Raw genomic sequence first — 14,380 nt, 5'->3', positions numbered from 1 at the left:
ATAGTTGTACTCTATGATTTGACCATTTAGGGATGCCCGAATTAACCCTGCAGAGAAGTGTAGTTTTATTGAAAATGGATTAGCGTAGGTATTGGCTTACCTTAGTAAGGCTTGCAAAGACCTTAACATATCTAGAGATTCACTCACTCATCCATTTTATAGGTCAATTCCTGTTAGCCACCATCAACAGTATCCAACACTAGGTTGAGAGCCTTCTTAGCACCCACAACTTACGTTCCTACTCACATGCAACATCATTCATTTAATGCATGTATGTTATGACCATTCAAATCAAACATCATCGTAAATTCATTCACCATCATCAATATAATTCTTTTCATCAATAACTCAATCATTCTATATTAGTTTAATCTATCATGCATACCTCATTCAACACATCATCAATTCATCATTCACATCTTGTTCGATTCATCATCAATTCACTATTCATGTCCTTCTTACCAAACATGAACTCTCACATAGTTCATCTAACATCATGGGACTTTTCACACCACAAGTTCTCATAATCAACACCAATTTTATGAATATGAATTCTATGAGAATAATGAGATATATACACTCCATTCATCACATTTAAGGTTCACATACACTTCAAGAAGCATTTAGGATTGAAATTGAAATGATATACACAAAAGAAAACTTAACGGGAAGCCTTGCTTAAGCACGACTTATTCTATGCTTAAGTGTGGTCTTTATTTCCCCTTTTGTTAGTTCTCACTTAAGTGCACCCCGGGCCTCGCTTAAGCACAAACTTACAATAATTAGGTTCCCTTGTCTCACTTAAGCGCACCTTGAGTGATGCTTAAGCACGAACCTATAGTAGCTAACTATCTTGTTCTCACTTAAGTGCACCCCTGACCTTGTTTAAGCATGAACTAATAGAAGATAGCTTCCCTGCCTCACTTAAGCACACCACTAGCCTCGCTTAAATGCGACAAGTCTACAACCTACTTGATTTCTGTCTAATCCCCTTTAATGGATCCCAATTTGAATCCCAACTCAAATCTTTCATTTCCAAGCATGAACATCGAATTAAAACACACTCTAGGAGCCAAAAACAATTATCTAACACACATAAACATAAGATTAGAGATGGTTTAAGCTTCCTTTACCTACAAAAACCCAAGATGATGACTCTTTGAAGAAGGGAGGAAAAGGAGTGAACTTTGGGTTCAAGAAAGGAACTTTCCTTCAATCTCACAACAACCACACTAAACAAGTATCAACTCAAACCCAAAGCCAACAAAAAATAGAGTCAAAACCCCTTAAAATCAAGCTTTTTCATGAAATTTCATGGGTGTTTTAAGAAAACGAAAATAAACTCAAAGAGAGGAAGAAGGTGAAATTATCTCACCTAGGGATAGTCAACAACCACTAAAGGGGGGAGAAATGAGCTCCCTTTTTGCACAATACAAAAATTCAAGGTTCTCCAATGATGGTTTTCATGGAGAAGTGTGTTAGGAGAGAGTGTTTCAGCACAACAAGAGGATTTTAGGGAGATATAGGACTGAAAAGATTTTTTTCCTTCCTACACCTAAGTATCTGCTACACTCACACCCATTTCACTAACCATAACAAGCTCATCTTTCTTCAAGCCCAAACTCACAAAAAACTAACTAAACACAATAAACATAAGCAAAGCACCATTACATCAATCATTAATTAATTATAGGCCCTCAAATGCAAATTTAATTACTCTTACAATTTAATTATATCACTTGGACAATCAATAAATAAAACATAATGTTACACAAAGTAATAGGTTGATTTAGACTAAAAACTTCATTAGATGAAACTTGACATAATAAATAAACTCAAGTTCCAAAGTGGAAAAAATTGCATGAATGTTAAAGGTAGTAGGTCTCAAAGTATATACAAATTAAATTATCTTTTTTGAAGACTAGTCGTATATTCAATGAGCCATACAAATACTTCCTAGAAATGAAACTTTGATCTTGAGGTTTAAATGAGCAAGTATTGTTATTACAAAATGTAGCATTATAATAATTATCTTCAACTTGATTTAATAGTTCATGTCATACCTGTAGAAATAAATATTCATATTAATAAGTGGCTTATGAAGTACTAAAGTATAATCATTTTATAGAATGACAAGGGTAGAAAAATGTAGTAGATTTTATACAACTTTAGCAACACAAGGTTTTACAAGTAAAAACCTATGAATGATAAGGCATCAAAATGTGCTAAAGTAATTGATTCTGGCTTTTCCATACGATAATTTTAGGTTCCAATTTTTTTTCTCTTACTCTAAGCACGATTTTAATCATGCCTTACAGTTTGGGATATCATCCCTTAAACTTATGTTTGGGTAACGTTAAAACATAACCTTTTTGTTATCTTTAAAACAAAGTTGATCACATGACTCGTTGTGTTTAATATCCTCGACAAGTTGCGCCTACATGTAACACCAAAGAAGAAACTCAAACTAGACATTTTATATATGAGAAGGATAAAAGAAATTTCCAAGAGCATTATTTAATATGGGAAAAGCATTATTTAAGCTCTCATTTTTGTGTAAAAAAGGAAATAACCTTGGGGGGAAATAAAACAAAGACATAAGAGTTTTGAAGGAACTATGCCCACTCACATCACAACCTAACTTTATCCTTTTGAAGCTCAATGACACCACTTAGGAAATGAGAAAGGAAACAAGTTTTTTGTGTATACACTTCAGGAATACACTCTAACAACCTTTCTAGAAGAATGATTACTCCATGGTATTTGCGTCAGCAAAATAGAGGAATGAGATACTAGCTCTCTCTTTCACTATCTATATATTCAAATAGTTCAAACCTTACTCTACTCTAGCCTAAACTATGTTAGTAATCTATTTTGTAATTTCAGGATAAGCTTTTTGACACCTTTTTCCCCAAACAAAAATAATAAATAAAATTGTGCGAAATCAAAACATGATAAAAAATTTGAAACTTTTCTTTGCGTTAAAAGACATCACATATCTCATTGCTTTAATTTGAAGTCTGAAATATTAAAAAACCTCATACGTAAAACATAAGTAATTAAGTTTGGCACTTCAAAGGCCATAAATCTTGAAAAGGAAACATAAAGAAAGTAAATGAAACATAACAGAAGTAATTAGAACAAAAAAACTCATATTCCCCCAATGTCACAATTTATCGGAGAATACAACCCCATGAATTAAACATAAATATCCCCTAAATAAAATGCCAAGCTTCCTCTCTAACATCTAATTCATCATCCTAATAAACATGACAAGCAAATGACATTTTGCCTAAGTACAAACAGAAAAAATAACAAGTGATATCATGTTCTTGCATTGGGCTCAAATTATAACATTAACCAAAAATAGAACACACACATACACACACAGTTTTACAAATATGCACATACATTCCCTTAACATTGAAAACACATTGTTTATCCGCAATCACTAGTAATTGTGTTCATGTTTAATTGAATCTTATCCTTACTTTACTCCATATGTCATGTTGTACCAACTCTAACTCTTGAAATAGTTTACGAACACATATGTCCACCCATAAGAAGTGACATCAATGCCTTTGGTATAGACTACGCTCCACTAGAATGATATCCACCTAGTGACTAGTCAGTGTTACCTAACTTTTAAAGTATGCCTCAATGCTACGGGATCAACATAGGCCATTGGGGTTTCTACATCAGGTCTTTGAAAACCTCAAGGTTCAAGCTAAAATGTGTCATGACCTCCACCATCCAAGTTTTGTCTATTTCACACAAACTCAAGATTATGCAATGATGCATGTCACATCTCAACAAAAAATAATCCACTAGACTTATCGTTACACATAAGTGAGCCCATCCTCGCCCTTCATAGGCTAGCTTACTCACTACTAAACCATTACCTAAGCTTGTTCTCACCAACTAACGGGCTAGGTCATTTGTTAAAATCCCCAAAATAATGGACATTAGTAATGATGATAAAGAAACCTCTTTTATGGAATAGTTTTTATATTTAATGGTTAAAAGACGACCTTAGACATGATTAATAATAGTTAAATTTTATTAAGACTTTACTATAGTTGAATAATAGGACCCAAATGGGAAGACAAGACCAAAGGAGGTATAAAGCCCGCTAAGCTCAACACACACCCATGGCTTTATATAGGAGAATGAAGGGAGAGCTAAAGAAAGAAAGAAAGAAAGGGAAAATTAGAGAGAATGAGGAGAAGACAAGGAAGAAAAGAAATAAGAAAAGTAGGTAAGAGATTTGAGACCTAATGTTTTAGAGCTTAGGCATGAGATTTGAGACCTAATGCTTTAATCTACTTAATAAACCCCTCAATCAAGCTTAATCATGGAAATCCCTAAGTCTTATATGTTAGGGTTCAAAAGGAGAAAAAGGGAAAACTTTCAAAGGGGTATGGAAGAACAAGAAGGAAACACTTACCTCAAGGAGTCTTGGATCTGAGATCTAGGGCATTGTGTCTTTGATCTCTGCTTCATTCATTTTCTTTCTTTTCTTCCTCTTCTTCTCCTTCTTTCTAGATTTTCCTATATTTCTTTAGTTCTTTCCCTAACTCTCATTTCCCTCACCTATATATAGTCATGGAAGTGTATTGATCATGATAGGCCTTAGGCCAACTTAGACCTTTCCTTCCTATATGGTTTTGGTTATCCAACTATAGTCAACACTTAATGAAAGGTAATTATTATTAATAATGCCTAAGGTAACCTATTAACCATTAAATACAAAGACTATTTCACAAAAATGGTTATTTATCATTTATGACAATAGTCCATAAACCATTAACCATTAATATTATCTTACATGACCCATGAAGTATATGCATTCACAAGCATGTAAGCATATTAGGTATCAAGTTCTTATAAATTCCATACATTCATCATCAAACATCTCAAAATAAACACTTACATGCACACACACACACACACACACACACACACACACACACACACACACACACACACACACACACACACACACACACACACACTACAACTTTTATGTTCACCTCAAAACCTATTGGGGTTTAAGGTCAACCCTTCTACATATGGATAATGTCACACTAGCAATAGTTGTCCCTTCCCATTACCTCAGATGACGAAAACACAACACAATAGAAGTAACACTTCTTCATTCACACTTACAACCCTAAAGATTCTTCATACAATGTAACACCCCAATAATGATTTTCTATAATATGTTTGTGTGTGTTGCTTCAACCTTGATGTGAATCATCAGTGCGGACATAGGAGTACTACTTCAATCTTGTTGTATTTTTCATCATTCGAGGTAAGGGAAAGTGGGAGCTCTTGCTCGTGGGTATGACATCATCCATGAGTAGAGGAGTTGGCCCTAAACCCAATAGGATTTATATATTTCATTTTTATTATACAAATTGGATGGGTTGTGAATACCTTGAAGCATTTATTTGTTGATTTCTTATTGAATCTTTAATTCCTGGTTGTCAATGGTGTTTTCCCTTTTTTATGCTTAATTAGGGAATATAGTGTAAGTGATAGAATTGTTGTGAAGTTATGCAATTGATATTCCTTTAGTTACTTAGGGTTAAAATTATTTTCATTAGGGGTTTTGTTGTTTTATGGGTCCTAGCACCCTTATGTTTATGAATTTTAGAAAACATGTTATCATTCCCTTTTTTATTGTTTGTTTGTTTGTATTTATTAGGGCTGAACACCATTTACATATGATGTTCATCCATACTGTGAACATGATGTTAGAGAGGAAGCTTAGCATTTTATTTAGAGATATTTATGTTTAATTCATAGGATTGTATGCTTTAATAAATTGCAATGTAATATTAGAGCAATGTGGATTGTTTCGTCCTAATTACTTTCGCTATGTTTTATTTACTTTCTTTATGTTCCCTTTTCGAGATGAATGACCTTTGGAGTGTCAATATTTATTAATTGTGTTTTTTATGCATGAGTTTAATATATTACAAACTTGAAGTTAAAGTAATGAGATATGGGATGTCTTTTATCGTGAAGTACAGTTTCAAATATTAATTTCTTTTATTTTGCAAAAATTTTATTTATTATTTTAGTATGGGGTAAAGGATATCACATATGGTGATTCTCCTAAAGACCTTACGGTGATGACACAATTTTCCAAAAAAGTGACAATACTTAGGTTTAGGTTTCGGATAAAAGGAGAGAAATTTGTCTATTGGGTCTTACTCTAGCCCACTAAAGGATTCATGGAAAAGGACCTATATCACAAAACAAAGCCCAAACATTATTTTTTAATATAACACATATTTTAACCTATTAAATAAAATCATTTTTATTTCTCATACTCATATTTACCATAATACTATTTATTTTTATTTTACACACACACACACACACATACACACACACACACACACATATATATCTGTGTGTGTGTGTGTGTGTGCAATATAGGAAAACAATTATTAAGGTGTTTCAAGCTTTGCAATAACATTCTCACAAAGAATTACTTGCATATGAGACAGTGCAAAACAATTAAGGATGAGAGATACCATAATGAAACTCATGATTTCTTCTCCGATGAATCTAACTATGAGATATGCTAGAAACTGTTAGAAAATAAATTCAAAGGTAATGAAGGAATGAGAATAGGGAGTTAAAAACCTTTAGTACAATATCAATAAAAAGAAAAAAAAACAAATTAAAGGTAATGATTACTCACCCAAATAGAAAATGTTAGACAACAAATTCAAAGGTAAGGAAAGAATGTGAGTAAGGCAGTTTAATACCATTGTGCTTACACCAAGTGAGGTGCCTAGTTCCTGCAAGTGAATGATACCTTTACTTTATCCTCTTGCAAAAATCTACTACATCCAAAATTAGCAAAATAAATTAGAAGAAAACGAAACAAATTATAACATAGTCACAAAATGGAAGAAGAAAAGAGCAAAAACCCTAAATCCTAATTGTGAAAACCCTAACCCATAACCTAAAATCCAAATACAAAAATGAAGCAAAAAACATATTCATAAGCTAAACAAACACCAAACCCTAATCACGAAAACCCTAACCCCCAATCCAACAATTAAAACATAATAAATAACAATAATGACTTCGGTGTTTCAACCACCAACAACCATGGTTGTTAAGATCGAGAGATATATCATGTAATCACACAATCTTATGCATTAAAAGCCTTTTCTTGTGCTAACTTGTGTCACAGATTGTGATGGAGCAAGATCACAATTAGATTGTGATCTTCCATGCTCAATTGTGAGATTGACAATCCCTTTCACATAGGAAGGAAAGAAAAATAAGTCATGGATGTTGCTCTACTGTTTATGGCATTTGTTGGCTTCATAGCTACTAATTTGTTTGTGCCTTTTGTTAGACAAATGGCCTCAGTTATCTTAAGAAGGGGGGGTTGAATTAAGATACAAAGACTATTCCCCAATTAAAATTTCGCTCTCTCTTTTTAGATTAACAATGCACCCTTAACATGAATTACTCAAAAGACAATTCAGAATAAACTTCTTTAAAGCAAAAGATAAATGCAATAAATAAAAGAAGTTTAAGGGAAGAGAGAAATGCAAACTGATTTATACTGGTTTGGCCACTTCCCGTGCCTACGTCCAGTCCTCAAGCAACCCACTTGAGATTTTCCACTCTCTTTGTAAAACTCCTTTTACAAAGTCTGAACCACACAGGGACAACCCTTCCCTTGTGTTCAGGAATCCTTTATAACAAGAGACCCTCGGTCTCTTAATCCCTTTTCAGAAGTAAGAAGAAGAGAAGAAAAATCTCTCTTGAAAGAGATAGATTGTACAATGAAGTTCAATCACAATTCCTTATTGAATATGCAAGTGTTTGACCAAGGAATCTTTGAGAGGATAAGACATTTCAATTCAGAAAAACTCTCTTAATCTTTTGAGAGGATAAAACTTTTTGGGCAATGAAAACTCTCTTAATTCGTGTTTCCAAGTCACATATAAATAGACCTTTGATGGCCATTCATAAACCGTTTGAATAAATGTGACTCTTGGAAGTTATTTTCTGAAAATCTCCTCTGGTAATCGATTACAGGATTTGTGTAATCGATTAAAAGTTTTAAAATTTGAATTAAAACGTTTATTAACTGTTGGTAATCGATTACCAATATGGTGTAATCGATTACACACTCTAAAATTTGAATTCAAATTTTTAATAGCTGTTGTAAACATTTTTGGCCACTGGTAATCGATTACCAGAGAGTAAATCTCTTGAAAAACACTTTTTAACATGAATTACTTGGCCAAACCTTTTGCTATATCAATTAGGAATTTCCTTTCTAATGTACTAGTGATCATCTTAATGTTTGTGTCTTGTATTCTTGAATCATTGTCTTGAATTTAAACTTGAAAAGCGCATTTGCATCATTTGCATCAAATCATCATGATCATCATTAAAACATCAAAGTCATTTGCTTCTACAATCTCTCCCTTTTTGATGATGACAATATAAGTCCTGAAATCAAGATACAAGCAAGCAATGTATATGCATAATATATTGCACGTTCACTCCGCCTATGTTTTGGAATTGATGATCACTTGATTTCTAAGCTTCTCTACCACCCCATTTTTCTCCCCCTTTGGCAACATCAAAAAGCCAAAGTACGTGGGAATCAATACAGATAAAATAATGAAGTGGACAAAAATCAATTATAAGTCATAACCAACCAAAATCATAAATAAGTCATAACCAAAAATATAATCCAATCAGTTCAAAATTCAAAAACACATAGAATCAAAACATCAAATTCCAAAATTCAAATACTAAAAGATAAATAAAGTACTGAAAACAATAATCTAAATGTCATAGCCAAAATGCACGGCTTATAAGAAACATAGAATTATAAACTAAATTCTAAGAAGGTGGAGGTGGTGGTGGAAGATCAAAACTCTGACGAATGTAACCCACATCTTCTTCAAGCTGTGTGAGATGGATATCCATTCCGGCAAAGCGAGTATCCAACGAGTCGAAATTTTCACCAACATAAGAACGAAGACCCCGTAACTCGGAAAGAACTTCAGTCATGAGGGCTGAATCATCTCGCTGAGGAGGAGGAGAAGGAGTACGTTCATCTTAAGGAGGGAGTGCGTCTTTCTTCTGCCATTGACCATTCTGATCCTTACGGTATCCAAAAGAAGTCACTGCACCAGCACCAATTGCAAAGGAACGCTTGACTTGAACAAATGGTTCATCATCAAGCGGAATTTGAAAATGACGCAGAAACAAAGTTATCAATTGAGGGTAAGGGAGAGGTGCATTGGCCCGTAATGCCTTATGCATTCGGTACCGAACCAAGTGAGCCCAATCGATCTGACAACTGGTAAGGAAAGCCCACATCAGAATCAAATCCTCCTCAGAGGCTTGTGCCAAATTTGAAGACCGGGGAAGCAAAATTCTAACAATTATATAGTGGATGATGCGATTATCAAATGTCAATGACCCGACTAGTAATCTACCGGTCATTTCAGCCTGGTCATTGCAGACCATACGACGAGCATCATGACTAGAATAATCAAATTTCCAGTCATCAACAATGGTGCCCTCAAAAGGTGCACCTTGACTGGGTAAATGAGTTAAAGAAAAGAACAATGATTGATCAATGATCATTGGAATACCATGCACCTCAAAAGAAATAATGTCATCCTGAATTTTTAAATTGCAGTAGAAGACCTTGACAAGTTCAGGATAATGTGGCAATTTTAAAGACATGAAATCAACCAAGCCAGAATTTTGAAACACTTGATAGCAATCAAATGTTTCATCATTAAAGAAATCTACATCTAGGTACTTAGGGTCTAAGATGATCCTAGAAGAAAATTGAGAAAGGTACCGTAGACGCTGATCATTGAATGAAAACAAAGTGGATGATCTTGGAGATGACAAAGAGGGATGAATAGGTGTTGTGGGTGCTTCGGATGGTCCGTGGCGGTGATGGGCAGCAGCAGCGGCGGTGGAGGATGATCCCTTTCTCTTCTTTGATGGTTCTGTCATTTGATGAAGTTTTAGTGAATTTCGACCGGTGGAAGTGAAAGAAGAGTGAAAAAGAGTAAGATTGGGCTTTACGGGACGTGTTTTGGTGAAGATTTGAGGAAGATATGAAGGTTTGAAGATTTAGGGATGAAGGAGGTACGAGGAGGAGCTTTGGCTGCGCAGCAAGACTGGTTTCGTAGGTATTTATAGACGAGGACGAGTTGTAATCGATTACAAGGCTTGGTAATCGATTACAGGATTAATAAGCCTTCTGGTAATCGATTACAGGATGTTGTAATCGATTACAAGCTACCTGTTCTTGTGTAATCGATTACACTGAATGGTAATCGATTACCAGAGCATAAACTAGGCTAGTTTCTCAAAAAATTACCTATGTCTATGCTAAATAATCTAATATTATCAATTATCACTACTAATGCATTTAATTCATTCGAACAAGTATTAATCAAACAATTAACACACACCAATCAAATATAATCAAATACTTACAATTAAACACAATCATCAAAACATAATCAAGAACAATTATCAAAGACAATCAACATAACTATTAATCAAAAACATTAATGACAATCAAATATTTAAGCAGTAAACAAGCATCAAAACTTAATCAAAAGTTAATAATCATAGACAAAAATCATCAAAGTAATCAATTAAAGACAAGTGACCTGTTGGTATCATTTGATATTACTTGTTAGGCTTGTTGATCAAGTGGCCTTTGTTTGTTGTCTCCATAAATCACATATCCATTTATCTTGGGGAGAAATATGAATGAACTTTGATGCATGCCATGTGTTTGGAGAAATTGCTATCAATGTATCGCCTTTGCTCTTCTCCATTTTCATAGTCTTTCATCAAGATACCCAGATTTATGATTTTATTTTTCTGAATCACTTGAAGAATTTTTGTCATTTTCTTCCCAAGTGATTTATGCTTTCTTTTGTTTCTTTTCTTTGAGATTCCTCTTGTCGGATTCTTCAATTCTTCTTTCAAAGACAAGATAATCGAATATCATGTGCCCAGGTTGATTGCTTTCATAGCATGTTGGGGCTAAGGAGGAGTCTTCTTCTTTCTTCTTTGTATTGATGTTTGATTCCCTTTTATTTCTTTTGTTTCTCAAAAATTAATTGAACCTTTTCACAAAGAGTCTGAAATCATCATCATCTTCTTCTGTTTCAGTCAAGTCCTCTTTGTCACTTTCTTCTTGAATAAAAGATGATGAGGCTCTGAGTGCTATTCCTTTTCTCTTTATATCATTCTCTTCATGTTGATGGAGTCTCATAAGTTCCATTTCATGTTCTTGAAGTTTTCCAAAGAGAGTGGCAAGAGACATATTAGTGAGATCTCTTGATTCTGCAATTGCTATTACTTTTGGTTTCCATTGTCTGCTTAAACATCTCAACACTTTGTTAATAAGATCTTCATTAGGAAATATTTTTCCCAATGATGCAAGATGATTAACTATACGAGTAAATCTCTTCTGCATATCTTCTATGGTCTCATATTGAAATATTCTAAACAGTTCATATTCATGTATAAGAGTGTTTATTCTAGATCTCTTGACATCATTTGTGCCTTCATAGATTACTTGCAAAGTATCCCACATTTCTTTTGCATTTTTACAATTTGAGACTCTAAAAAATTCATCCATGCCTAATGTAGAAGTGATTATATTTTTGGCCTTTAAATTGTATTGAACCTTTCTTCTTTCATCATCATTCCATTCTTCTCTTGGTTTTTCTATAGTTGCATTTCCCACTACCTTTGTAGGAATAAAAGGACCAACTTCAATGGCTTCCCATATATTTAAATCTATGGCTTCAATAAGGATTTGCATTCGGGTTTTCCAATAGTGATAACCCTCACCATTGAACATAAGAGGCCTATTAATAGAATTTCCCTCAAGAAATGGAAAGTTGGATGAGGCCATATCTATTCTTGAAGTTTTTAAACTTTATACAAGAAACCTGCTCTGATACCACTTGTTAGACAAATGGCCTCAGTTATCATAAGAAAGGGGGTTGAATTAAGATACAAAGACTATTCCCCAATTAAAATTTCGCTCTCTTTTTAGATTAACAATGCACCCTTAACATGTATTACTCAAAAGAAAATTCAGAATAAACTTCTTTAAAGCAAAAGATAAATGCAATAAATAAAAGAAGTTTAAGGGAAGAGAGGAATGCAAATTGATTTATACTAGTTCGGCCACTTCCCGTGCCTACGTCCAGTCCTCAAGCAACCCACTTGAGATTTTCCACTCTCTTTGTAAAACTCCTTTTACAAAGTCTGAACCACACAGGGACAACCCTTCCCTTGTGTTCAGGAATCCTTTATAACAAGAGACCCTCGGTCTCTTAATCCCTTTTCAGAAGTAAGAAGAAGAGAAGAAGAAATCTCTCTTGAAAGAGATAGATTGTACAATGAAGATCAATCACAATTCCTTATTCTTTTGAGAGGATAAAACTTTTTGGGCAATGAAAACTCTCTTAATTCGTGTTTCCAAGTCACATATAAATAGACCTTTGATGGTCATTCATAAACCATTTGAATAGATGTGACTCTTGGAAGTTATTTTCTGAAAATCTCCTCTGGTAATCGATTACAGGATTTGTGTAATCGATTACAAGTTTTAGAATTTGAATTAAAACTTTTATTAACTGTTGGTAATTGATTACACACTCTAAAATTTGAATTCAAATTTTTAATAGCTGTTGTAAACATTTTTGGCCACTGGTAATCGATTACATCCTCTAGTAATCGATTACCAGAGAGTAAATCTCTTGAAAAACACTTTTTAACATGAATTACTTGGCCAAACCTTTTGCTATATCAATTAGGAATTTCCTTCCTAATGTACTAGTGATCATCTTAATGTTTGTGTCTTGTATTCTTGAATCATTGTCTTGAATTTAAACTTGAAAAGCGCATTTGCATCATTTGCATCAAATCATCATGATCATCATCAAAACATCAAAGTCATTTGCTTCTACACCTTTGTCTCCTCCCTCTTATTGTTGCTGACCTCCCAATAATCCTTCATCAACCATAGAAAATTAGGGTTATAAGTGTTCTCTTTCACGATAGTTGTGTCGGCATTTATATACTAGTTAGAAAAAAAATGATAGATTAGGGTTTGAAGGGAATTGGGTGTAAATGTTATTTTTATTTTTTGGTTTGATTTGTTGGGCCTCAATTTGAGCCAATTCAGCTTCTCATTTTTTTTATGAGAAACATTACATGTAATATGATAAACTAAAGAATAATAGTAACAACAAAAATATAATAAACTATTTAAAGTATAAAATATAATAAACTAAGTAACAATAATATAAACAACTAAAAAACATAATATAAGATATAACAAATTAAAGAATAATAGTAATAAAATAATATATATTATATAAATATATGTGTATTTTAGTTTGAGAAATGTAAGATCTTATGTTTAGAGTTATGAGTTTTTATCCTCCTGATCTTAAGTAAGATCTCGATTTAAACAATTTTTCCAACTACACAAACTATAATCTTCAAAATCCAATTTGAGAGAAAAATAAATGAATGAAGAGTAAACTACAACGAATGAGGAGGATTTAATAATGACAATATCTTGCCTACCTTGGATGTGAAGACTGAGAATTGAGAATTAGAATTGGAGAGAGAGTCTTGTATCTTACCTTGAACAAATGAGAGTTGATGAATGAGAGTGGAATTGGATTCTATTGGATGCAATTGTGGTTTGAATGTGTCTATGAACAAATAAAGATGACTGATTTCATGCCTTATGTTTTAGTTTTAAACATTAAATAATTTATTTTTTAAGATTTATATAAAAAAGTTTTTTTTAATAAATTTCTTGGAATAAGAGTTGGTTAAGTGACACATGTACGACTAGGTGTCAAACATGGAAATTCAAAAACAATAACTATTTAACACATTGTACATGTGATTAAGCATAAAAAAGTAAACAAACAAAAGACTATGCAATTATAATTTATGTTGGCTTTCTATATTCTATAACCTTTGTAATTGTTCTTTTAATGATTAATAATCATCTTTATTATTAGAATAAAGGTTACAACTATTGTGTTTCTCTCTTTTATGATCATTTGATTATTACTATGTAATGTTTGCCTATAAAAGGCCTCATATTATTCAAAATAAAGCATCCAATCTTCATATCTCTACCTTCTCTTTATTCTACAGTGGTATCGAGAGCTAGGTTAAGAGAAAGGCAGCAGTCCAAGGGAGTGAAAGAGATAGTAGTCCAAAAGTGTGAGAAAAAAGGGGAGAGAAAGAGAGAAGAAAATAATTGTCCCACCAATGTCTTCTGAAAATTTTGTTC

This window comes from Glycine soja, chromosome 18 (assembly GCF_004193775.1).
Source record: "Glycine soja cultivar W05 chromosome 18, ASM419377v2, whole genome shotgun sequence".
Lineage (NCBI taxonomy): Eukaryota > Viridiplantae > Streptophyta > Magnoliopsida > Fabales > Fabaceae > Glycine > Glycine soja.
The sequence above is the reverse complement of the archived record's forward strand: the minus strand, read 5'-3'. Positions refer to the sequence as shown.